General features: G+C 36.3%; 1 protein-coding gene across 1 annotated transcript in view; it reads right to left on the bottom strand.

The window, feature by feature from the left end:
• The window catches only part of LOC5572015 (serine proteinase stubble), a 111580-nt gene extending 85499 nt beyond the window's left edge, over positions 1-26081 (bottom strand). Inside the window, exon 1 of the mRNA XM_021846419.1 lies at positions 25549-26081. The gene's annotated coding sequence lies outside the window, so the exon portion shown is untranslated. The remainder of the gene's footprint in view (positions 1-25548) is intronic.
• Positions 26082-26582: the final 501 nt, after the last annotated feature.

Below are 26582 nucleotides of genomic sequence, written 5' to 3'. Positions count from 1 at the left end.
TCGGTTTGTGTAAATAGTTGCAAATTTATTTTTTCCATGAGGGACAAGAGCTATTTATCTGAGTGTCATTGATATACACAGCACGAATTTGTTCAAAAAATATTGAAATAGTACCCTGACTCATAGTATCGCTATTGTACCTTTCGTAGCACTGCTAAGTGAAACCATTTATTTTTTTTTCTTCTTCTTGACATCACATCCTCATTTCAACAAATCTTGCTTCTCAGCTTAGTGGTCAATGAGTACTTTCACAGTTATTAACTGTGAGCTTTCTTTGCCAGAGTTGCTATTTTCACATTCGTAAATTGTGTGGCATGCACGAAAATACTCTATGCCTAGGGAAGTCAAGGAAATTTCCATTACGAAAAGATCCAGGACCGACCGGGAATTGAACCCAGACACCTTCAGTATGACTTTGCTTTTTAGCCGTGGACTCTGCCCATTCGGCTAAGAAAGGCCCCAAACCATTTCTTATGAAACTAAATAAGGGAAGAATATTTAAATTTTTAACTTTCATATCAACCAAAATCTTTTGAACCATCCTTTATAGGGAAAACATAGAAGTTTTATAAAATACGATTATGAATTGTGTTTTTCTGCGCCATAAAATTAGTGCTACTACAGGAACAGAAGCAAGCAATAGCGCTACTATAGGTTCATGAGTTCTTATGGTGACTCAAGCGATATAAAATATAAATTAATGATTCTTCGTAGCTTCCATATTTTTCCTACAAATCCACGATAAAGACCTTTGAGATGTAGTAAAAATAATACCGCTGGGTCATCATTCGATTTGATAATCATTTTATCACAGCCGACCGACTGTTTATACATCGATGGTGTATAAGTATTGTTTTCATACTCAATCCTTATAAAAAACATTACCCCCAGGAATTAAAAAAAATGAAAAAAAAAAATCTCTTATGAATTCAGATGGTTTCTTTAAGTTTGAGCATACATATTTGAATTATAATTATAGCCAACTTATTTTTAGGGCATTTCCAATTTGTACAAAGAAAAATTTAAACATCAACTGCAAGAATCAAGCCAAAGGAAGTAAATTATACGACCTGATTTTTGAACTCCACCAGATGGTCACCCTACCATCATCAGCCAGAGCCAGCATCCATCGTAGCGATTTCGCTGTCGACTTTTTTTTTCGAAATGTGCGCACCAGGAGAAAGATGCGCGCGAAAGGATTGCGTGCGGTTTGGCCGTTATTATTTGTGCAGTCAGTCAATTAAGAGTTTGCCTTCCGGCCAGTATTATGACCTCGCGGCGGCCTCTCAGCCTCGCAGCAGCGGTCAACAGCGGGGTGGATGAGCGATGGAGCGGCCCCGTTGTTGGTACGCGTCAAAAATAGATTCGAAATTGCGATTTTGCGAATATTGCAATAATGGAGGAGAAGGTTAATCAACTGCTTGGTTTGTGTTATTTTCTTCGCATTTTTAATATGGGGGAAGTAACGGGTTCAGTCAAAAACTTTGGTTATGTTCGATATGAGGCATTTCCAGTTGGACGGTGACGTGAGTTATTTGACTTATGTCAGATGTAGCCAAACAAATGATATCACTTTTGTCGGACATGTGTCGTTCCGGATTTTTGGCTGCCTTAACTGCTATACAATTTTTAATATCCGTTGGACTCGGTTTTCTTTATTGTTGGTCGATTTTATGAATGTGTGATATGCAATAATAATTGCTATTAATTTCTGAATTTACAACTTGCTTCCAAAAATAAATTGGAATTCAAAACTGTCACTAATCGTGGCAAAAATAGAAGAAAGGATGTTTTTCAGGAATGCGCACTTTCATCCAAGGGTGAAATGGATAATGTTGATAATTGCATCGAAATGAGCTATCAGTTCGATGCTCTACACAAATTTTCCGAACACTCAATCAAAGCGGCCTCTAGCCATGACTCTTTGAGGAAACAAAGAGTGCTGTGTTCGTGATTAGTTGTTCCGAATTTGAAGGATTTTCGCAGGAGATCTTGAACTTCATTAGGCGAATCAAGGTTTCCTTTCAAATCGCAAAGAAAGGAGACTGTCGAGCTTTGTCGCGAAATTCTTTTCAAACATCTTAAAGAAAAGAGGTACAAATATTTTAAAACTGAGAGTTATGGTCCAAAAACCTAGACGAAGAGAGAAAAAAATTCGGCCGTCGATTTCGCGGCGGACTCCGCATTGATTTTTTCAGTTAAGAAAACTATTTGACGTCACATAAGATTCAGTGCGACTCAGAACGATTTTCGCTGGAACGGTCACAGTGATGACGGATTACCATGGGTTAAACGTAAAGAAGAGTTGCCCATGATAGATTCTTTTCCCACATTTCCAGGTTCAAATAATCTTTTGTCTCGAATGATTAAACAAAAAAAAAATCAAACAAAATTTGCTCACAAATTGCTACCCAAAATTATAAACGTTCAAGTCGAATGAGTGCTTTAAATTCTGTTAGAAACCGTTATTAATCCAATTTGAGACGCCAAAACAAAATTTATAATCAGCAATATCCGAGACCTCTCCCATTTACCCACCGAACCGGTAATTTTTGGCACGAGTTTTACTATGGCATCCATCGGCCATAAAGTCAGCAATCGGATTAGAAGCCCTCAGTTTTGGGTAAAATTTGCAAATAATGGGCAGTAAACGTTTGCTTCTGGCTCCGGCGACCACTAAGCATAGCGTAATCATTAAGCCAAATTGGTTAAATTCTTCTCAGGTTTGCCTCAACTGTTAACTATTTTCCAAAGCTCCACTTTTGGGCAGATACATCCGTTCTTTCGTGCCAGTAGGTAGACTTCATCATGCAGCAACCGCCGCCCGCGTGATAGCAGTAGACCTCAATTTCACAGATTTATCTATGACGGAAGGAAGAGCAGCTCAGCTGGAAGGAAAGCGTTTGTTTGTGCTCGGGTGAACATGGTGTGGCGAAATAAGAAGCGGATCTACATTGGCGTAGCTAGGATTGTTTTATGGAGGAATAGATTTGTTTCCATCGTGTTTATCAGACATTTTACATTTGCGAAGATATCCGAATTTTCAAAATAAAAACTCATGCAATTTCGGATTTTGACGAAAAATGTATTGCTCAATGCAATATTAAGGTATTAAGGTCTTGTTAAGAACACACCAAAAAATCTTAGATTTACACGTAACGTTATTTTAGTTTCAATCATGCAAAGCCATTTCTCATGTATTATTCAACGATAAAACCTATAAACCCATATATTATACACAACATTGTCACCAAATTCCTTAATATTGAACGCGAATCGTCTTCTCTCAAAGAATGTTGCATGCAAAACGGCTCGGTTTACATGTGAATCTTTCTGTGAAATTGCGAACAAGAATGCTTGGTTTACATGATTCTATGCTGAATATTCTGCCAAAAATAATGCACATGGATGGATCGACGGCTTGTCATTCCATGTGCAATATTTATGATTGCATTTTCAGCGGGAAAATCATGTAAACCGAGCCGTTTTGCGTGCAACATTCTTTGAGAGAAGACGTTTCGTGTTCAATATTTAGGAATTTGGTAACAGTGTTGGATATATCAGATGGGTTTTATCATTGAATAATACATGAAATGCATGGCTTTGCATGATTGAAACTAAAATACCGGTAGTGTGTTAATTTGTGTTGCCAAATATGTGAAATAAGGCTTGAAAATCAAAATTTTGGAATAAATAATTCAATTATTTTCTAAAAAGAATTATTTTCAATCAAATCTGGCAACACTTGTTTGTAAGAAAAGAACTTTTGTTCATTAATATAACAACTGGATTGAAAAAAAATCAATAAAAATATAACAAAGCATTACTATTGACAACATCCGCGAACGTCTTCCTGAGCCTTACGTTTCTTGCCTCTGCACTATGGGCCAAAAATCAAAATTTCGCGACAAAATTCCCAACACTTTCAAAATGAACAAAAAACAACCTAAAAGTAAAACAAACTTAAGAAAACATGTAATAGACGTGTTTGGGACGACTAAGATGCATTTTAATTAAAATATTTGTAAGGATTATCAATATTTGGAGATATATGTAAATTAAGGCATAACATATTCAAATTCGCTCAAACATCATATTACAAAATGCATTGAACATTTTCCAAGATATGATTCATACATTTCATAGTATTCTGCAGGTACACTACACACCAAAAAAATCTTAGATTTACACGTAACGTAATTTTAGCCTCAATCATGCAAAGCCATTTCTCATGTATTATTCAATGATAAAACCTATAAGCACATCTATTATATACCAGGGGGGGTATACGCAACGAGGTGCGCCTACCGTTCATGTTTTGTGATTGTATTCGTTTGGCTCACAACGCTGCTAGGCATCCCGCTGTTTGAGTGTTGAAATGCATCAGCATTTGCTGCCTGGCATGGCCCGCGTTTCGACCTGTGCTGTTTGGGTCGGCCCGCGTGAGAGATGATTGTTAGGCGAGCTTTGTTTGTAGTTGACAGCCGTACACCCACCCTGTTATATACAACATTGTTACCAAAATCCTTGATATTGAACGCGAAACGTCTTCTCTCGAAGAATGTTGCATGCAAAACGACTCGGTTTACATGATTTTAACGCTGAAAATTCAATCATAAATAATGCACATGGAATGACAAGTCGTCGATCCATCCATGTGCATTATTTTTGACAGAATATTCAGCGTTAAATCATGTGAGCTGAGCATTCTTGTTTGCAATTTCACTTTCAAGATGCAAGAAAGCATGCAATATTGGCGAATTTTGGATGAAAGATCGTGAAATGTTTCAGTTTCACTCAAGATTGCAAGCATTTTCGAATGCAATGAGACAGTTTACATTAATTATCGTTGAATGTTCAGTTGCAACTCGTTTTACATGATTATCATAAACTATTAAGTGCTATGTAAATTTTAGCATTTTTTGCTGTGTATTAATTTCTCAGAATAGTTGAAAATGCCTGAAAAATGTGATCATGAAATCATAGTTGTTTGGAATGCATTGACAACTGTTTATTCAATATACTTATTGGTTTTCACAGTGTAATTGCATTTAATTCATCATCTAAACCAGTGTTTCCCAAACTTTTTTGACTTTCGCCCCCTTGAGACCAATATTTCTTAAAATCGCCCCCCTGACGATTCAAAGGATATAAATTTAAACATTTGTATTAAGCGATAAACTAACGTTGAAGTATTGACTGCCCATAATGCTTCAATAAAATACCCCAAAGTGTCTTTTACTTGTATATCCAGAAAAGAGTCATGCCATATCTATCATGTGCATCGATTATATTCGTATCAGCAAATCTATTATCTTGTTTAGTGTGTGATCATCAAAAAATTTTCCGCGCACTTACTGCTTTTTTGCCTTTTTTGTGTATCTTGAGTTGTTGTAATAAATTTACGAAACTTTGGGTAATACATCATCGACTGTTCTGGAAACAGACCAATTTATATACAAAATATTAAAAAAAAATATGAGTAAACCCAGACATTTTTCAACTTTTCATTCACTGAAATATAACATTCAATTTGTTTATTTTTTAAAGCTTTGTTCCATTTATGTCGCAATTTTATGACGCTCAAGCCTATTTTTTAAGTAGGGTGATTTACGTTTATGGCGTGCAGGAGGGATTTTATCATTGGGACCCGATTTTTGCACACCAAAGTCACATAAATTTATTTATAAACTGATTTCTACTATAAATACTGATACTAAACAGTGTCAAAATGAATAGTGTAACAAATACGTTAGAAAGAACTTAAGCTGCCTTATTGTAAAGATCCCCCATCAAAAATTTATCAAACTTTACTTTAGAGTTGGATATAAATTTCAAACATCGCCAAAAGTTTCTCCTTTCAAAATACATTAAATATTAATTTTAGCAAAAAAAAAATCTTACAGATCTCAATGACAATCGTCAAATTTGTCTATCATAATTTAAAAACGAGCACCTTTGGAGTAAAAGAGCGATGAAATAATTAGGTGTCAAATAAATTCTTCTTCTTCTTGCTATCATCAACATATGAGTGTCTTTTACAAACTTTGAATCTATTTGTGTTTTTCATTTGCTCCTACTTTCGCCCCCTTTCTATCATTTTCGCCCCCCAAATTAAGCTTTACAAATTTTCGCCCCCCTGGACCTGAAAATCGCCCCCAGGGGGATGAATTCGCCCACTTTGGGAATCACTGATCTAAACTATTAAATTTTTATAACGCATATAACATAACCTAAAACAAAGCCATAAAACCATCAGAGAGTCATAAAGGCATTGTCCAAAATGAAACAAGGGCGTATGACCATTTCACATTCACGCTTCAAGCGTTTCAATCAAATTTTCGAAACATTATGGTCAGAAATTCTTTAGCTGTAATGGAGGCCTTATTTGATATGTTCTAACATCATAACATTCGGTTTACGCCATCTTTTGGACTCCATTATATTAATACATGCAGGAAATTGTTATATGATAATCAAGAATTTTTGTGTAGATCTCTTAAATGATTGATTTTAAATTGATATAAATCAACCAGAGTTCTTAGTCTTCATTTGCTTTCAACGAAATTAGATGATTCGTTTATGCACAATTTATTAGTCTATATGATAAAGCTACTAATATCCTCCCGGCAATATTACGCTTAAGTTGCCAATATATCTGGCAGCAATTTAAAAAGATTCAAACGATTTTTTTTTACTTTTCTTCATTGATGGTGCTGCCTTTTTAGTTTTGTTCTCTTTTAATCTTTTCATTATTTTTTTTTTTTCCGATATTTCAACGTAGTATTGGTTATCCAACGGAGAGCGAAAATACGTAGATGGCGCTCTTCTAGTATAGCGATTAGTGCACCGTAATCAACATTTCTAGTGATAACTTTGGAAGAAAAATCACCGCAATCATTTAACTGACAAGATTTTTGCAATTTAAGGCACAGGAAACCGTAAATATTCATTTCAATTTGAGAAACATTCGCAACCTAAACTCACTTTTGATCGCCAATAGGAGGATGGTACATGATGTTGCCTAATTCTTTTATTATCTATTGTTTCCTTATATCAATTCACTCTTAGTGAACCATCAAATTAAAAAAACGGGCAGATTTTGGATGTTTCTACTTGATTTTTTAACTTATGTGAAATGTTATACCAATGATTCAATCCTGGTTGAAAAATAATCAGCAGGGTTGGGAGATTCTTTTTAGAAAATGTCTACCTAATGTCTATATTAAATTGATGCCATTGCGATTTGTATAAAAACATAGACATACAACAGTTTCAGTCGTTTCATAATTCTTCAAAAGTCTTTTATCCTAACCTGGAGGTTGTCCAGAAACCACGCTTAAGTCGTCATACCATATATAACATGGACTCAAAGGAAATTGCAAAAAAATAAGTTATTTTTTGTATTTCTTCTACCGACTCTACCTAGATTTCTGAATGTCACCTAGCTTATGGACGGACCCTTGCTCAAAAGTTGTGCAGGTTTAGTTGTTTTTATACCAATCAAACTTATTCAATTAGTTGGTTTGTATTAAAGCAGCAAAGCTTAAAATATAGGGTTTAAAAATTGACTAAATTATCGCTTGTACTTGAACCACTGTATCTCGGCCATCCGCAAAAATATGCAAAAACTTTTGGTACCACAAGAAAGAGTGGAGTCTAGGCTTCCACCTAAAACTGGTTGCAAGCCGAATACGGTGGAAAAACTAAACTTTTAAGGTGAACTTGTAAAAATATAATATACATTAATGGTACATTGTAAAATCAATGATTACATTTAAAATTAACATATAAAAATATCACACATGTGAAAAGCACTCAATTTGCTTTCGAAAAATGAACACACAATTATTTTTCTTGCCATTATTCCCCTCAAACCAAATTTTCTAATAATAGTCTGAAATACAAGTTTTTCAGTTTAAACTAAATTGCGCTCCATTGAGTACATTGATATAATGTGATAAATCAAATAAGATAGTTGGTATACAATCAAACATGTACCCAATAATGAGAAATTCATCTCATTAATTAATTTTATTGAAAAAAGATTTTTGGTATTTTGTCGCAAAATTTTGATTTCTGGCCCATAGTTCTCTGGAAATCAGGCTCGGCCGATGCCGTACTTGATGTACCTTGCTTATCATTCATTGAAACTAACTCAAAAAATGAACATTTCATACTTCCAACTTTTTGCTCACAGACTTCGATATTTAAAAAATTGCTTGTTCCATGGTACTGAACAATTTTTTTCAGCAGCAATTTGCTCCTGAATGCAACTGAACGAATCCGAAATAGAAGAAATCTTCTTCATCATACATCAACCATCGAACATTATTACGATCGGGAGCGTTAAATTCTGCTCGCCACAACACTGGCTTGATAAACAATCACTACATTTGAAAAGCAGATTTTCGTCAGTGAGAACAAGCTTAGCAACAGCTTTCGTCAGTGTTGTGCACTTGTAATAGTACACACTCAAACAACCTGTACGTGTGGTCGGTATTTCAGAAATTAATACCGGGGCCCACACTTCTTGCACTCATTCATTTCGCTTAACACCTATACCCTACCACCAAACGAAACATGCATAGGATCTACAAGTAAACTGCCACAAACACCAACGCACGATCAATCTTACACAAGTCGATTTCCTCAGAATGATAACGTATAGATGTTTATTTGACGTCATTTGAGCATTCGGTCCAGAGTTGCTTAATATCAATCATGTCAGCTGATGGCTGATGGTCTAAAACTATCACTATCACTTGCGAGCTATCAATATCACTTTGATTTGACAACCAACAGCAGTGATGCGACATCGCACTTTAGATCATAATCACTGCGGAATGAGTGATCACGTAGTAATTATCCATGCTACTACTGTTTTTCAGTGACCAACAAATAATTTCATTATATCTGCAATACTGTCAAAAATATTGTACTGATAAATTTCCATTTGAACTGCTTAATTTAAGGATGAACTTAACCCATCAGTGATGTCCATAGTCTATCGCCATCAATGCACTTGTGATGGAGTAGACAGCATGATGTTGATGTGATACAGATTGATTCGAATTATATCGTAGTCTGCCTGTACAAATCAGCAAATTTGAAACGTTGATAGTGACAGCGAGCAACTCTGATTCGGTCAACGTCAGTCCAACAAGGAAGTGAATACTACATTCGGTTTTCATTTACTTACAGATTAATCATCATACTTTTTACTATAAATCCCTTGAAGTCTTGTTTTTTTTTTGGAACATACAAGGATTTTTCAATAAATTTCTCGAGATGGTCCACCAGAATTTGGTTTAAAAAGCTTGTAAGGGATGGTACACAAATTATGTCACGCTAAATTTCAACTTTTTGACCACCCCCCTTTTGTCACGTTTTTTGTATGAGTCGTCCAAATTTTTTGTAAGTATTGTCACGCTTGGTTTGACCCCCTCCCCCCTCGGAGCGTGACGTAATTTGTGCATGACCCTCAAGAAATCCTCTAGAAATTTCGCTAAGGATCGCATAAACATTCTAAATTTCTTCTTCTTCTTCTTTTCTGGCATTACGTCCCCACTGGAACAGAGCCTGCTTCTCAGCTTATTAACTGAGAGCTTTCTATGCCAATGACCATTTTTGCATGTGTATATCGTGTGGCAGGTACGAATATACTCTATGCCCTAGGAAGTCGAGAAAATTTCCAACCCGAAAAGATCCTCGACCGGTGGGATTCGAACCCACGACCCTCAGCTTGGTCTTGCTGAATAGCTGCGCGTTTACCGCTACGGCTATCTGGCTATTCTCAAATGTTTAAATGAAAATCAGTACAAATTTTTCCAAAAATATCACATAAATCTGTAGGATTCTTGGGGGCCTGACATCCCTGTCCCCCTGTTCCTACGTCTATGCGGATCCGTTTCCAGAACTGAACCAAAATGCCATCCACTGTCAGTCAGTCAGCCAGCGCTTCAAGGTGGGTGGGGATGGAGGGTGGTAATGATGATGGTGTCATTTAGTGGAAAAGAAGAGCATTTTCCGGTTTATTTATGTTTATCCGGTTGATTTTTGCAGCGCTATTCAGCCCCCTCGCCACCAGATGTTGAAGATGGTTGTGAATGATAATAATGGTGTTTGCCAGATGGTTGCATTTGTCTGGGGGTTGTTTGGAAAAAGTTTGTGGGATCTAATCGAAGCTATTTTCTTTGCAGTGTAGGGCGATAGTTACCTTAATCGTTCGGTGTGTGTTGAATAGATCGTTTCCGCAATTTATTGCTGGAGAGATTGTAATGAATATTTTGATTGCAATTGAGCGAAAATGGAGGTGAGTATGGCAACAGGGGGAAAAGATCACATAAACCTCGAACGTTTTGACAATTGGCGGCAGCGCTGAGAAAAATGTTGGTCAGTTTCACAAGCTTTCATCGTTTCCAATCGATTGACGAAAAGAGCATTTGGCATTTGAAAGAGCAGTGAAAGCTCGCATGTTTTCTCAAGCTTAAATAGGTCACGACATAGCACCAAGTGACATCTCCTTAAGTGATAGGCGAAATTCTATGGACATAAGCCAATTCAATTCGCATTTTAATTTTCATCGCTTCAGCTTCCTTCCTTCCGGCTCATCTCCTGTATTCATGCTCCACCTGGTTGGTAACCACCGAAAGAAAACTTCCGCGAAAGCGCACAACTGGATAATCCACTTTTAATTAGAATAAATAACTGGTCCATGTTTTTATGCTCTTTGCCGTCATCATCATCCGTTTCACCTGGCTGAGCTCGGATTTTTCTCTTTCTTCCTCGCATCATGGCTCCTGCCTACATCTTGCTTGCACGGAACAGCCTCAGCGTCGCCATCCATCCGTGTTTGTCGTCATTTTATCATTGAAGTTTTTCATTTCTCTTAGCAAGCCTTTTCATCAGACGAACGAAAATTTCCCGCGCTATTTTCGTTGATGCAGAAATTGCTATTATTTGCTGATAATGATCAACCAGTCTCATTAGATATTCAACTGCCTTTTTTGAAGGAGGGGATGATCCAAAATGAAACCGCATGTAATGGATTGATTTCACCACATCGCATGTCTTATTTTTTGCAGCATATCTGCTTCATTAGCCAAGTGGTTAGAATCCGAGGCTACAAAGCAAAGCCAAGCTGCAAGTGTCTGGGTTTGATTCCCGGTCGGTCCAGGATCTTTTTGTATTGGAAAATTCCTTAACTTCTCTGGAATAGAGTATCACCGTACTTGCCTTGTCTCACGATACCGTAATTTCGGGTAGAATTGATCATTTTTCACGGTTTTCCTTGTTTGTTTTTCATAATGTTGACAATACCATACAACTAAGTTTATGAAAACAAGTACGACGGTGAGGTTCATTGGCTCGAGTACCGAAATTTTCTAACATATGTGATTCTAGTGCTAAAAATCATCTCCAAAATAAAAAATCGGGGTATTTCGTTTCGGGGTGAAATTGATCACTTGTCAATACGATTGATGTTAATTTTTTAAACAACTCTACATACTGAACTTGAGTTCTCTGAATCCGAATATGTGGAAAAAGCCTAAATGTAGGCAACTTTCCAAGGATTTTTATGATATCAAACAGAAATGCAATTATTTCAAACGATTGAGCAATTTGGTACCGTAATCCGGGGTATCATTGATCAGCGGGGTAACATTGATCGGAATGACCCATCTCGTAAAAAGTTCGTATCGCCATTTATTGATGGAACGTTTTCAAATCATGAATGGTTCTTCTCTTTCTTATATTCATAAGCTAATGAAAGTGAAGATTTTCGTGTAAATTGCGTTTACCTTATGCGTAAATTTATCAACTTTTCGAAACAATTATTTCAATGGGTAAAGATGACACTACCGAACATTCATGTCTCACATAAGTTCTGCAAACCATATGAGCAAGGAGAATGCGGTTCTTACTAAAAATGGCATCGCCGAAAACGATTCCGTTGTCAAAACTTTCATAACTATGCTCAATTAGGCAACGTTAACGAATTACTGTTAAGAATATAAAATTTCCTTATGAAATTGCCTACCTTTAGGCGTATTCCGTGGTTCGAGGTGTTTTTAATTTTGAAATAACTTGAAAATTAAATGACTTGTAAGCGTTTGGTCTTCATATTCGGCTTCGGGGGCCATGATTTAAGTAAGTAATGACATTTTCAATATTACCGAACATTGTTTACATAGGTGATCAATGTTACCCCATATCAGCTAAATCAAAAAATCACTTAAAACATTTTTTTAAACATGCTTAAATCTTTTAAAAAACAAAATACAGTATGAAGTCACAAGCTATGGGTGGCAGTACTTGTTTTAAAAATATAAATTTTGCAACATTTGCATTTTCAAACGAAATATTTGAGAAATATTCAAAAAAATGATCAATGTTACCCCGGATTACGGTACGAGTTTTGATTGTGAAATCTAGTTTGGGAATATATTTTAAGCATCCTTACAAACATTCAAGTTTAAACCATGTTCAAAACCTTGTTTAGAACAAGAAGTTTATGAATGTTTGTCAATACTGCACCGTACATGATTTTGAAATTTTGCAATATTTGAGCATGAGCATGATTGGCCGCCCGCAGATGCTACTCCGTTATTGCAAGAACAGCTGTACTTACACAGGGAACCAGGGATGGGGTGCGACTCAATTCTCTTTCGGTGCTACACGCGCTGCTGCGAGATAGTACCCTGAATAAGAAGGAAACGTGCACGAGTATTTTTATCTGGACTGCACCCTGCCAGTGCTGACTCGCAATGTGCTTTGGGCTGCGAGGTATCGAGTTGTCTCATTTTCACTCTTTGCGTTTCGTACACGCGTAAACGAATTCACTTGATTTTTTTTCATTAATATATAACTGTCAAAACTCTTAAACACGATGAACATAATACATCACCAGCTTATGTTTCTTACTTTACCAAATATATTAAGATTCACAACTATAAGTTTTTGTCCCCTTTAGAAGCATACTCGATTGAAAATATTCTAGAGTGATTTTTTGTGCTTTCACGAAAGAGATTGAAAGAGTAGAAATTGTGCTTTGCTTTGACTCGCACACACACAAATTGTCTCCTGCACCTTGCTTTGAGTTTACTCGCAAAGAATGGGAGACGCACAATTAATTTCAGAGTGGCACGCATGTTTTTGGCATAGCACTGAGTTTTTAGACATTCTCTGCAGGGAACCAACAGACACTACTTGGGATCAGTAGCATCCTCAATGTGTAACTACTGGTGCTCTCTTTATTATAATAAACAATAACGGCGCCGGCTGCGTCCGAATGCAGGTCAATTTGGGATGGGAGGGAAATGTTTGGATATGGGGTAGGGATTCGTTTTGGTAAACGATAAATATACAATTTGAAATGAATGCGCCTAACCAGATTCGCGATATTACTCGATAAACACATTGAACGCCGAACAAGTGTTCGTCACTCGCCCCCATAGGAGCAAGCAACAAGATCAAAAGATCAAACACTACTAACGCGTTCCGTGACCCGCGATACTATTCCACCGTGCTACGCGAGCGGCGCGCAACACGATTGATCCTGCTCTCGTCGCCCGCCCCCGCAGGAGCAAGCAACCAGGTCAAAGGATTAAACACCACTCAATTTTGAAATTTTGCAATATTTTCATAAAAATAAACATTCTATAACGCTAAAAACATCACAGCACACAATTCGATAATAGTTCCGAAAATCAACGTTCATTCACTGCAGTTTACATTGATATTTGTGCTTTATTGGGAAGAAATAAAATCCTGTGACAAGGTGATCAATTTCACCCTACTGATCAACTTGACTCGAATTTACGGTATCCTTACTATGCGTGCGTAATGAGATGTTCAAATCATGTTTCTGCAAGAGCGATGGCCCTCTTAGAAAATTCAAATACTATGTTGTTAGTCGCTAGAGGAGATTTTTTCCATCCTTGGTTAAGATGTTTTACAAATGATACTAATAGCCACATCGAAAGTTCATTTGGACATACCATGGAAAATTCTACATTTGATTAAAAAAATCACCTCATTCTACCGTGAATAACAAGTTAGTCCCATTTGCACTATCGTCAAAATTGGTTTGACAGTAGTTTACAAAATACAGTCAACTCTCCATAGTTCGATATTGAAGGGTCCATCGAGTTAAGGAGGCATCGAGTTATGGAACACAAAATCAGTGCGACTGCGTTTCAAGGAACCATCGAGAAAGCCTTGAAAATCAAATTCATTTATTGGAGAACCATAATCGAGATAAGAAATATCGAATCAAGGAGACTTGACTCCAATGATCTTTCAGTTTTGACATTACGAGACATCATGATTTATTCGTGATATGAGGAAAATCTCCAAGTCGAACTTTTCCATTATAGAAAGTGCAGTCAACTCTCCCTAACTCCCTAACTCCTAAATACATTCGTAGTTTTAACATCAAACAAACATAATTAAAGTAATTTTAAAATCAAATATTAATGAAAAAAAGTACAATTTTAATACTTATATCTACGTGGCACTTTTTGCACAGTTTACAAAAATTTAAAATTTAGTTCCACTGAAATGGGGCGTTAACCTTTAGTTTAGCAAACTGAAACAGATAGCATCTAGTTAGGGAACATCGAGTCGATCTACGCATTTCATCGAGTTACAGAATATCGAGTAAAGAAGAGTTCACTTTAACTGCATATCAGTTCCACTACAGACTTCTGCACCGTTGGACATAAAATAAATCGTTTTTTGTCATCTTTATGCTTTTGTCGAAAAGATATTGGAAGGAAATGCATGTTGTGAAAATTTCATTAAAATTGAAACATGTTTCAATCTCTTGTATTTTTTTTAATATTCGTATATACACAGCAAAAAAATCTCAAATTTACATGGCACGTAATTTTTTATGATAATCATGTAAAACGAGGTGCAACTGAACATTCAACGATAATTAATGTGAACTGTCTCATTGCATTCGAAATTGCTTGCAATCTTGAGTGAAACTGAAACATTTCATGATCTTACATCCAACATTCGCCAATATTGCATGCTTTCTTGCATCTTGAAAGTGAAATTGCAAACAAGAATCATCAGTTTACATGATTCTACGCTGAATATTCTGTCATATATAATGCACATGGATGGATCGAAGGCTTGTCATTCGATGTGCATTATTTATGATTGAATTTTCAGCGTGAAAATCATGTAAACCGAGCCGTTTTGCATGCAACATTCTTCGAGAGAAGACGTTTCGCGTTCAATATTAAGGATTTTGGTAACAATGTTGTATATAATAGGTGTGTTTGTAGGTTTTATCATTGAATAATACATGAGAAATGGCTTTGCATGATTGAGGCTAAAATTACGTTACGTGTAAATCTAAGATTTTTTTGGTGTATAAATCAAATTTGTAAACTTTTCAAACCATTTATTCAATGCCTACATTCTATAGATGGGACTGACTTGTGGTTCACGGCAGGCCTTTATAAACAATTTCATTACATTTTCACCAAACTAGACACTACACGTTAACCCTCTAATAACCAAATTTTTATTTTCGATTTAAGTATTATTTTTCGTTATCTTAAATCGTTCTAAACACGTTTTGGTCATTTATTTATTTTTATTCACACATTTTTAAATTTTGGTTTTTGATTTTTATAATTTTTATTTTTGAACATCCCTAGCTTTTTCATTTTTTCTTAAAGCCTTTTCTAGTTGTTGATTTTTGGCAATAATAAAAAATTAAATTGTTACGGTATTTTTAAAAATATTAAATTTTTAATTTTTTTTCGGAGCGTATTTTATTTTCCGTGTAACTAACGGAAAAACAGGTATGAAATGATTTTAATACCACTAGGCTCTTCGTTTGTAAAAGGTTAATCGTAGATAAATATAAAAGGTACGATTTTTTATATTACACGTTAAATGAAGCCCAGGCATTTGTAGGTTATATAAGAATGCAATTTTTCAAACAATTTCTAAAAATACAAAAAAGTTTCAAAAATCATAAAAAACTTTTCTTATATGCGTGTTATGAGTCAAGGTATAAGCCAAAAATAAAATCATTTTGATTTCCGAGCTACGAAAAAATACACAAAATTCCAAAGTGTACCCCGTCTAAAGGCGGGGTTGGGTATTAGAGGGTTAATGCTTCCAGTGGGCTATTTGCCCTTTGAAGGAAGCGCCACACTAGACAACGGACTAGCATGCAACGCCCAGTGGCACAGTCAGAAAACATTCCTCTCGAAAAGTTTTCGGCCTGAGGCGGGAATCGAACCCACACTCCTTAGGACGATGCGGCTAAATGCCTCGGTGACACTAACCGCACGGCTACGAAGCCCACAAACTAACTATCAAGATATGTGATTAAAATTTTTATAGAAGTTTATGGATTACTTTTTGAAATTTCTCTCTTTAGTGTAAGCCTCTGATAAAAATCAAGGAAAGGCCCATCAATTACGTCGTAAACATTTTTTTGTAACTTTCTCCTCCTGTCCTGCCTTACATAACCTACGGAACCTTTGGAAATTTTGTATGAAATGTTACGTTTGTCGAAACTTCAATCCTCGTTTATATCTTGACGTAATTAATGGAAATGCACACCGTATATTGCTTTATTATATTGTCATATAATGATATAGAGCTATAAATTCATGTCAAATAACCAGATGTCAAATCACTCTCACTTTTTTTTTTATTTAACATCCTGAAAAAGAGCATGATGCAGAACATACACTCTCCTCTATTTGCCTCGAACATTCGAACATTAAAGCTTCAGCTAAACAAGCAAATGCTTTAGATAGAAGCATAGGATATTTGACTATCGAAATGATCAGAAATGCAGCATCCATCTAACAAACAAGAACTGTTAATATTTGATTCTATGTCTTCCTCATTTGTGAAAGTTTATTCTGAACGCTTGAATGGAACACGAAATTTCGTCTGTGTTTGAACCAACTTTTTTTCTCTATCTAGAGCAGTATGTAATTAACCCCTCTACCAGCAGCTTCATTTTTTACCGCTAAAAAAATATTCAAATCACGATAACTTTTTTGTTTCTCGATATTTTTGTACCATTTTTTCAAAAAACTCTTCTAGTTTAGGAATCCGTGTCGATATTATTCATTGATGATCTAGTTTTGAAGATATTCCGATGTTCCTTGGGGACCGACATTCTCCTTATAAAATGTCTTTGACGGCCCTTTTGTTTTTGGTCAATTTAAAAATTAAATAAAATGTGTACTATACAATGCCAGGTAATAAGGAGCTACTCTGAAAAAAATCATACAAATCGGTTCAGAAATCTTGGAAAAATCTGAAAATTACGATATTAAGTTTTTTAGAGTTTTCAGGATCTTTATTTGTCCAGCGTGGCACCAGAAACAAAAATGCTCATTACTCAAAGATGGCTGTTCCAAATTGCTTCATTTTTTCACAACATACTCGCATTAATGTATCATTTCGAGGAGTGAATACCCGAATACGATAAAAATTCTGTAGTCTGAGAAATTAACATGGGTTATAGTTAACGCGTCGGTCCCCCTAGGAATTTTGAAATATCTCCGGATCCAGAATACCAATGATCAATTTTGACACAGAATCAAAAACTAGAAGAGTTTTTTGAGAACTTGTGAAAAAATGGTGCAAAAATATCGAAAAATCAAAAAGTTATCACGATTTAAATATTTTGTTGATGGTAAAAAATGAAGCTGCCGGTAGAGGGGTTAATGAACTGCACCAAATGAAGTTTAGCAATCAGAAATAGAATCGAATAAAAAATGTTCAAAAACAAAATCTTTTTTCTTCTTCTTCTTCTTTCTGGCGTTACGTCCCAACTGGGACAAAGCCTGCTTCTCAGCTTACTGTTCTTATGAGCACTTCCACAGTTATTTACTGAGAGCTTTCTTTGCCGTTTGACCATTTTTGCATGTGTATATCGTGTGGCAGGTACGAAGATACACTATGCCCTGGGAAGTCGAGAAAATTTGCTTTACGAAAAGATCCTCGACCAGCGGGATTCGAACCCACGACCCTCAGCATGGTCATGCTGAATAGCTGCGCGTTTACCGCTACGGCTATCTGGCCTGATTTGCCAAGCTATGGATGTCAAAAAATGTTGTGACATAAGCGAGCATAACTAAATAAAACTTGTGACGTGTCTGGTGAAAGATCTTTTCGCAATAATAATTTTCTGTACATCTCAGAACATAGAGAATTTTTGAACTTGATGTGAAAATAGTAAATTGACTAAGGAAGTTCACAGTTAATAATATAAGGGGGTAGAGCATTTCGTTGTGGTTCGAGCTCTGTCCCAGTTGCGACGTAACACTTGATGAAAATTACTTGGTGAAAGAAGGGTAAATTTATCTGCAAAATATTGAAAGCTCTAATCCAAAGATTTATTATTGCAGCATGATGCAAAAATAGCCTTTATAAATTATTTTTCGTTAAAAATGTTTAAGGCTTGAACGCAAAAAAAATATTTTCACGGTATACCTAACACGAATGAACAACACAATGTTACAATTTTTTTGAACGATTCAATAATAATTTTATTTTAGAAGTGTAAATCAAAAACACCATCTCTTATCGAAAGAAGGTAAAATTTAAGATTGCAATCATATTTTTTTCAGCATATCTCTAAAGGAGATCACGCGTTTCTAAAAAAATATGATGACAAACTTGCAGGTTCTACATTCTAACAACATGGCTTGCAAGAATTGATAAAACAACAGAATATAAAAATATTTACTATTTAGCTTAAATACATTCTATCTCATAACAGTATACATATAAAAAACAGCCTATTTTTAAAGAAGGAAAAATGTATGGTTAAAACAAGCGCCAAAAAATCTTGCGGCATAATAAAACGAACGATATAAAAAACTGCGTTCAGAATCATCGGAGTAACCGCAGTAATCGATATCTCTTTTTGCTAATAGCTTGAGTGTATCAATGTTATCGATTGCCGCCCTTATATCAGTTGGAAGCAAAATATATAAAACAATATAGCCCCAAAGAACCCAGAAGGAAAATGAAATTTATTTAAATTTAAAATGAATAGTTTTATACCTGCTAACATTATATTAAGAAAGAACATCCAATGCCAACAACTTTATGCCAAATGACGTACCACCGATGGCGTGCATCGCCAGTGCATCGCAAATCTCGTATTATCTTTAGTAGGGCAAAATGGTCCAAAATGTCACTTTAAGAATTTGTGTAGTTTTCCCTTAATGAGATCTACATTCTAACGCCATTCGAAGTCATAACAGTAACTTTACAATATTTACTAGCTACCACCATGAAAACATTTCCCAAATTTGAGTTTTTTTACGGTATTAAATCTTGTAGAAAAGTTGGTTGATGGGGTAGAATGCCATTTAGTATGGAGAACTAGGAGTAAGCAACCAAGTTTCTCCATGAGTTTACTATGTGGTATGGAAATGCTTATTCGTTAATAAAATCATCGGAAAACCTTAACATTTAGGCAAAAAAGCGAAAAATGTTGAATTTCAGCAGGAAATTAAGGAAAAATGTATGAGTTTATGTCCATGGGTTGTAGCGGCAGCTCTTGAACAAACATATTTTAACATCGTTTGGCAAAGAATACAAATTAAAACATTGTAGGAATGATTTAATGAGGTGAACAATTTTACCTTATCAGTGCGTATTGGACCATGTTCCCCTACGCCGAAATCAGAGCACTAAAGTTAATACTCCGATTAAAATACTGCTAGATGCTTATGAAAACCAAGGAGTATACGAGATTGACGGATAATACTTCATGGTGCTTACCACTATAAAAGTCGCATTCTTTGGTAGCTCGTAAACGGTGAAATATATGTTCGACGCTACTTCTGTACTACTTTTCCCCGAGTGTCTGTTCCCCGAATACCGTTTCCTCGAACACCAGTTTCCTGAATGTCTCTTCCCCGAATACCCCATTTTCCCGTATAGGTTTTGGTACTCATAACTGTCATAACTTTATAATTTTAAACTGGTGAACGAACCAGTTTTCTGATATGCACCCTTCTTGATCGGCGGTTCTTTCGAGTTCAACCGTTCTCGGAATTTTATGTCCGAGGGCGCTGAAACTCGAAAGAAGGACCCAATATGTCTTTCTTGTGATTGCTCATCGTTCTGCCTAGTTTATTACCCTGCCATTGAAGAGTTTTCTTTATATTTTTTGAACTGCTTCACTTTTCGGGGAAACGGGCCATTCGGGGAAATGGCATTCAGGGTAAATGGCCAATCGGGGAATAGACGTTCGGAGAAAAGTAGCACAATCCTTTCCAAATTTCTTCAAACATTTTTGAAAGGATCCACCAAGCACTATTTTGTATCAGATAGCTGTGCAAACATTTGTTCTGCTATACTTTAAAAAATAAAAAATATCCAGCAAATTTTTCACATGTTTCTGGAAAAATTCCTACAATTATTCCAGCCAAGATATCTCCAGGTTCTTCCATGGCTTATCTAAAAATCATACCTAGAATTATATTTATATTTTGTTCAGATATTTTTGGAGGTATTTTCCAAGAATTCCTCGAAAAAATTTATCATGAATTAAACCTAGGATTCCCTTCCTTAAATAAGTTTGAAATCTACAGAATTTTTCAATGGTTCCAGTGTTTTTTTCGGATTTTTTTGCTGTGATATCTAAATTTGATCTATGATCAGTCATAGATAAACCGCTCAAGGTACATCATCTCTTATTTCTGCAAGAAGTCGTTCAGGGTATGACATAAAACATCCACGGATTCCTTAAGGAATTATTCAATATAAACAAACGCAGCACTACATATTCAATCATTGTATTTAGATATTTTTCAATTCAAATAGTTTTTTTTTTGTAAAAAGAGGCTATTGATAGCTTTGCGATTATAATTCCGTTAAAACAACCAACCATGATTTTGATTGTACTGGTTTAATCAGTTACAATTTTATATTTTATTGATTCCACTCCGATGTATGCCGCCATCGTCACCACCGAAACTTGTGAACGGCGTGACGTTGATGACGCCGTCGCCATTGGGCAAAAAATGCCCTGACGCCACCGCCGATCAAAAATTAATCGGCGCACAGGTCAATTACGAAATAGATACACTACAAGGTCAACACATCGGATGAATCCATATTCATGTAACAATCCTGGTTTGCACGTTCAATGAATTTTCAATTAGTTGTTTTGTAATTATAAGTACTAAACTTACGAATAAGCGATCAAATTTAGCAAAACCAAGTTTACAATGACCAGTTGTAAAGACAAAGGTTATAATTACTGAAAGCTTATGGAACCAATTTAATCACAGATATCACTTAAAGCAAGTCATGTATAACTTTTCGAAAACCGTTTCATTCAAGAAGTTAATATGTAATGACTTGAAATGTTTGGAAACCATGCTTAACCCATAGAGGTGAAAAATAACCTAGTTCTTAGGAAACATTTCATATGTGCCTTAAGTGGATGTGAGATGCATTGGTTTGCAAAGGGTGTTCTGTCCTTTCCACATTCAAGAATTTTATTAGGTTCGGTCTTTTTGTCTTCCCGAAGGCAAACGAATGCAAAAAAACTCTTACTGAGCATCAAACTTTGTCGCAGTTGGAATGAAATGCCACGAAAAATAAATGAATAAAGAGAATGGAAGATAATGACTAATGTCTATCAAAATAATAAACGAGCTTAATTTGAAGGAAAATATTTTCTATGACCCATTATTCAAAATCATTTCTAACTATTGTTAACGGATCTTGCTGCCAACTAGAAATTAGATATTACGTACATCCGTAGGTATTTGATACCGAAAATGTTTCTAATAATGATAGAGATGCTCAATTAATTGTTGCTTTATATTTGCTTTCGATCAGCGGACGAGAGCAGATGGCCGATTGCTAATTCTAAGCAGAAGGTGGTTGTTATCAATATTGAAAAGCTTTTGCAAAATACAGCTGTGCTTTCTTACTGTATAATTCTTCTTTTGGACATGAGAAATTCCTCTCAATTTTAATTGTTCGCCAAATTTAGCTGAACCGTTCGTTCAAACAAAGAAACGTCTTACGGAATCGGTAATGTTGTCTGTCTTTGTACGAATGCCGTCAAGCTAAAAATATATAAGGATTTACTAATGATGAGACTTTTGGATGGTCTTCAGAAGCAAATGAGCAAACTTGAACAGAACCGATCTAGTCTTTGAGAATACTTAACCTAAAACATTTTGTAGAAAATTTATTTCTGAACTACTCTGCCCATAACTGCATATTTGTAACATTCGATAAAAGTAGGCATTCAGTAAATGGAACACCAAGTGTGCGTTTTATGGCAGTATGGGAAGAAACTAAAATTTCTAAAAAAAATATCAGGAACTCAAAAGTGCTTATGTGAAAATTTGTTCAGCTCATATCGTATATTGGGTGAATAGTTAGGAAATAATTCTGATAGCAATTTATATGCTACTTCATTACGAGGTTCATGCATAATCTCAATGTGACTGTTGTTTGATTACAATTACCAATGTGACAACATGACTTGGTATTTTTTCGAATTTTCTAGAACGAAATCACAGATTTTAGTAAGTTGATCAGAAGTATATATCATTTGATAACTCTCCACGGTATTAGCTCGAAATTGTCAAAAATGTCGAATGTGACTAAATATGCAGCTATGGGCAGTACTGATTCTGAACTATACTGAATTGTAATAATTTCAAAGATTTTATTGAAAGCAAAAAATAGCTGTACTCACTAGTGTGTCCATTTCTCGGCCATTTTTTTTTTTGACAAAAATTGAACCATGTCTCGCAAAATTCCTCAGATTTTCAATAAAACCAGTATTTTTTTCTTTTTAGATTCTGATGTTTTGTGAGGTTGGTGTCTTCGTTTGAGTTGTTAAGCAGCTCAGTAGCGGTAGTCATTTTGATACAACATTACGCCACCAGGCGGTGCTAGTGGGCATCGAATTTTTGTTTTGCGGATATCTCAGTAGCCCGACCACTTAGAAAGTTGGCGTCTTCGGCAAAGTTGTTTAGTAGCACAAGGGCTTGCATTATTTGAGTTTCGTGATTTTGCAACTAGACGTTGCTAGTGAGCATGGAATTTTTGTTTTGCGGATGCTGAGCTACTGGGGATAGGCGAAATGATTAAGATACGCAAAATTTTGCCTACATTAAAATGCTTATGAACTTATGACATATTGATGAAATTTGATGCAACCGGAAGTAGTCAACGGTAAATTTGGTCAAGTTTCAGGAACATGCTTGGTCATGCATATTGCCTACTGGACACTGGAGATGTTCCAGATTTTCCTAGATCATGTCCAATTGGCATTTTTAAGCGGTGTGAAGTTGTATAGATGTTTACAATTTTCCAAGAAACTAAAACTAATAGGAAGTTAAATGCCGCCGGATGCATTAAGATTAAAAACATGTCCACAAACACATCAAAATCGGTATCAAATATCAAAATTCTGAAGGCATTTGCAGAGCAACTAATTTCTATGACCACTGTGTAGTAGGTTCCAGGTGCCCTGGGAAAAGTGGCCAAATAGGAGCATGTCTGGAACAATATTAACATGGGTATCAAACTTCTTGATTTTTGAAGGTGATTCTCCCGGGAGCATTTTCAGAACCACCGGTTGCCATTACCACTGTATAATAGGTTCCGAGTGCCCTGAGGGATGTGGTCATGTTCTAAATTGGTCACTTCTCTAGGGGCACCTGGAATCTACTATAAAGTGGTTATTACATTTTGAGGTTCTGAAAATAATCCACATCCTCAAAGGTACATGAAACCTACTGCATAGTATTTATGGTAGACGGCAATTCTAAAACTGCTTCCGGAATGTGGACATGACCTCGGAAAATCTGGACCATCTCCGGTTTCCAGTGGTTAATATGAATAGCCAAGCAAGTTCCTGAAAGAAGATCAAATTTGTCGTCGACTACAGATGCATACAATTTCATTCATTTTTCATAAAGTTATGAACATTTGAAATTGGGCAAAATTTTGCCTATCTCAACCATTTTGCCTATCTTCTGTAGCCTGACCACTTAGAAAGATGGCGTTTTTGGCAAAATTCTTCTGTAGCACAGCACTAATATTATTTTTTTTATTTATTTTTTGATGAAATGCCATAAGCCCTGGGTCTTCTATAACGTTCTAGTGTGTCTTATAGAGGTGTGTGTAATAGAAATGCGCGTTATAGGAATGCGTTTCATAGGAGACCCGATTGTTATTTAAAAACCATGCGTATTAGATTACCGAACAGCTCAATATATGTATTAATACATAACTTTTATTCCATAAAAATATCAAGTAATGTGGACAGTTCTTTGGCAGGGCATGTAAAACTGTAATTATGTTCAACCGGAGTGACCTATAAACCTGAGCTTGTCGTTGGAAATAGTTTAGAATTCTGATTAAAAACGGCATTTTTTCAATTTCTTCCTGAAACCTTGCACGCTTGTCCTATGGGGGGTGACCCATTTCGCATAAAGACGTTTCGCATACGGACGTTTGGCTTAATGGACATTTCGCATAAAGCTGTTTCATATAAGAACAGGTAGCATTTTAAAGAAGGCATATAATCCTCTTCATGCCAAACGTCCATTATGCGAAACGTCCACCCATAAAATTATGCGAAATGTCCTTATGCGAAACGTCTTTATGCAAATCGTCCCTCCCCCGTCCTATGGTTCCCATCACCGAATATTTGGATGTTATTTTCTAAGAAACAAGAAACGTTAAATGCTTATTTTGAAATGCTTTGAAATGCTTCTTGTTTTTCTTCTTGCTGGCATTACGTCTTTCATAGAACAAAGCCTTTTTCTCAGCTTAGTGTTCTTATGAGCTACAGTTATCACCTGAAAGGTTTTTTGCCGATCGATCATTTTTGCTTATCTTTTTCACGTGGCAAATACGAAGATGCCCTTTACCTTAGGAAATCAAAAAAAAAATCCATCTCGAAAAGATCCTCGACCGATTGGAATCGAACTCAATACTCTCAGCTTTATCTTGTAGAGTAGCTACGTGGCTATCTGGGACCCAGCATCAGACAGAGTTAGACAATTTAGTCCTAGTAGTCATTTTCTAAAACACAAGTCAAATTATACGAGAAATTTTGTGGGTAATTAAATACGAACGTTTGAATATTTCAATGTTTCCTTAGGAATATTTTAACATTTCACTCAACAACTCATCCAAATATATGAAACTTCATAGCCGCCGACAAAAAATCATCGAATCTTGTTGCACCGTGTTATCATTTTTTGGTCTTCCTGCTCAATTTCTCACATTTGCCGCCGTCCATCCATCCATCCGTCCATCGAGAAAGGTGAGGAAAGCCAAGCGGATTAACCATTTCACCACGGGTTTTACTTTCTCGCCATGTTCAAATCACTGATATTTAGCTTAAATCACCGCATCCAAAGTGAGACACTACACGCATTACGCCTGTTTTTTATGTATTTTTTTCTGTTTTTCCATTTTGTTTAATCACACATATTTATCGAGTGCAGGAGAGAGCGAAGCAAGAAAAAAAAAACATAAACACACCTGGTAGCAGCGGGATGACACCGAAATTACACCTCACACACTCGGGATCTCCGCTGCCCCGTGTTGAGATGTACGGGACACTTCGTTCACCACTCCATACGATGGGGCAGATCTTGGCTACGGCTGCTGGCGGCAATCGAGTTGACACTAATCTCGAGCAAACAAGTTGCTGGCTGGCTGGCGATGATAACCGGGTTGCCCGTCTCCGTGTCGATCCGAAAATCCACTTAAATCCACAATCACACACACGCTATCTCATTCCCGGGGATCCGATGCACCAATGAACGAATTTCTTCTTCAGGAACGGAACGAAGACACCCCCGCCTTTGCAGCTGACCGGGATTCGAACCAGGAATGCGCACCAGCGAATGTCAAATGCGGAAGAAAAAGGAGAAATGTGAATCACGCACTAGGAATTGGCACGCGCGCCTCGCAAAAGGGGGAAGACAGAAAGAGACTTAAACGAGTTGTTCATAAAAAGCGACGAACCGGACGGACCGAACCGCAGAAAAGAACTGCCACCGCGATCTCGAGCTCGCTGCTGCTGCTGCCAACAAACGCCAAACCAGTCCGCGGCGTTCCATCAGCTAAAGCGCATGATGTTGGATGCTCTGAAAAGGAAATTAGACAACCGGTGCAAGGGCGGAGAGCAAGAGAGAAATGAGTAAAATAAGCGGAGGATGGATTCCGGTAGAAGTGTGGAGAAAATACTGTTGAAAATTTTCAAGATTTTCCAGAAATTTAGGAAATGATGAAAATCTAAATAGTAAGACATATAAGCATCTTTCGGGAGTTCATCCGAGGACAACTTTTCGAGAAAATAACTTTTGAGCTGGTAAAACAATGACCGGAATATGTAAAAAGAGTTCATAAGGAACCATTTGCCGCAAATTCACATTTGTGGGCTTATATCCCCCTCATTCTTGTTAACGGTGGATCCAACTTTCGATCGAATCCTATTCGTTAAAATCCATGGCCCACTTGATTTTGCTGGCGTAAACGGGAATGCAAAACGGTTTTCGATCGAAAGAGCA

The sequence above is a fragment of the Aedes aegypti genome, chromosome 2 (genome assembly GCF_002204515.2).
Source record: "Aedes aegypti strain LVP_AGWG chromosome 2, AaegL5.0 Primary Assembly, whole genome shotgun sequence".
NCBI classification, from domain to species: domain Eukaryota; kingdom Metazoa; phylum Arthropoda; class Insecta; order Diptera; family Culicidae; genus Aedes; species Aedes aegypti.
The sequence above is the reverse complement of the archived record's forward strand: the minus strand, read 5'-3'. Positions and strand labels throughout refer to the sequence as shown.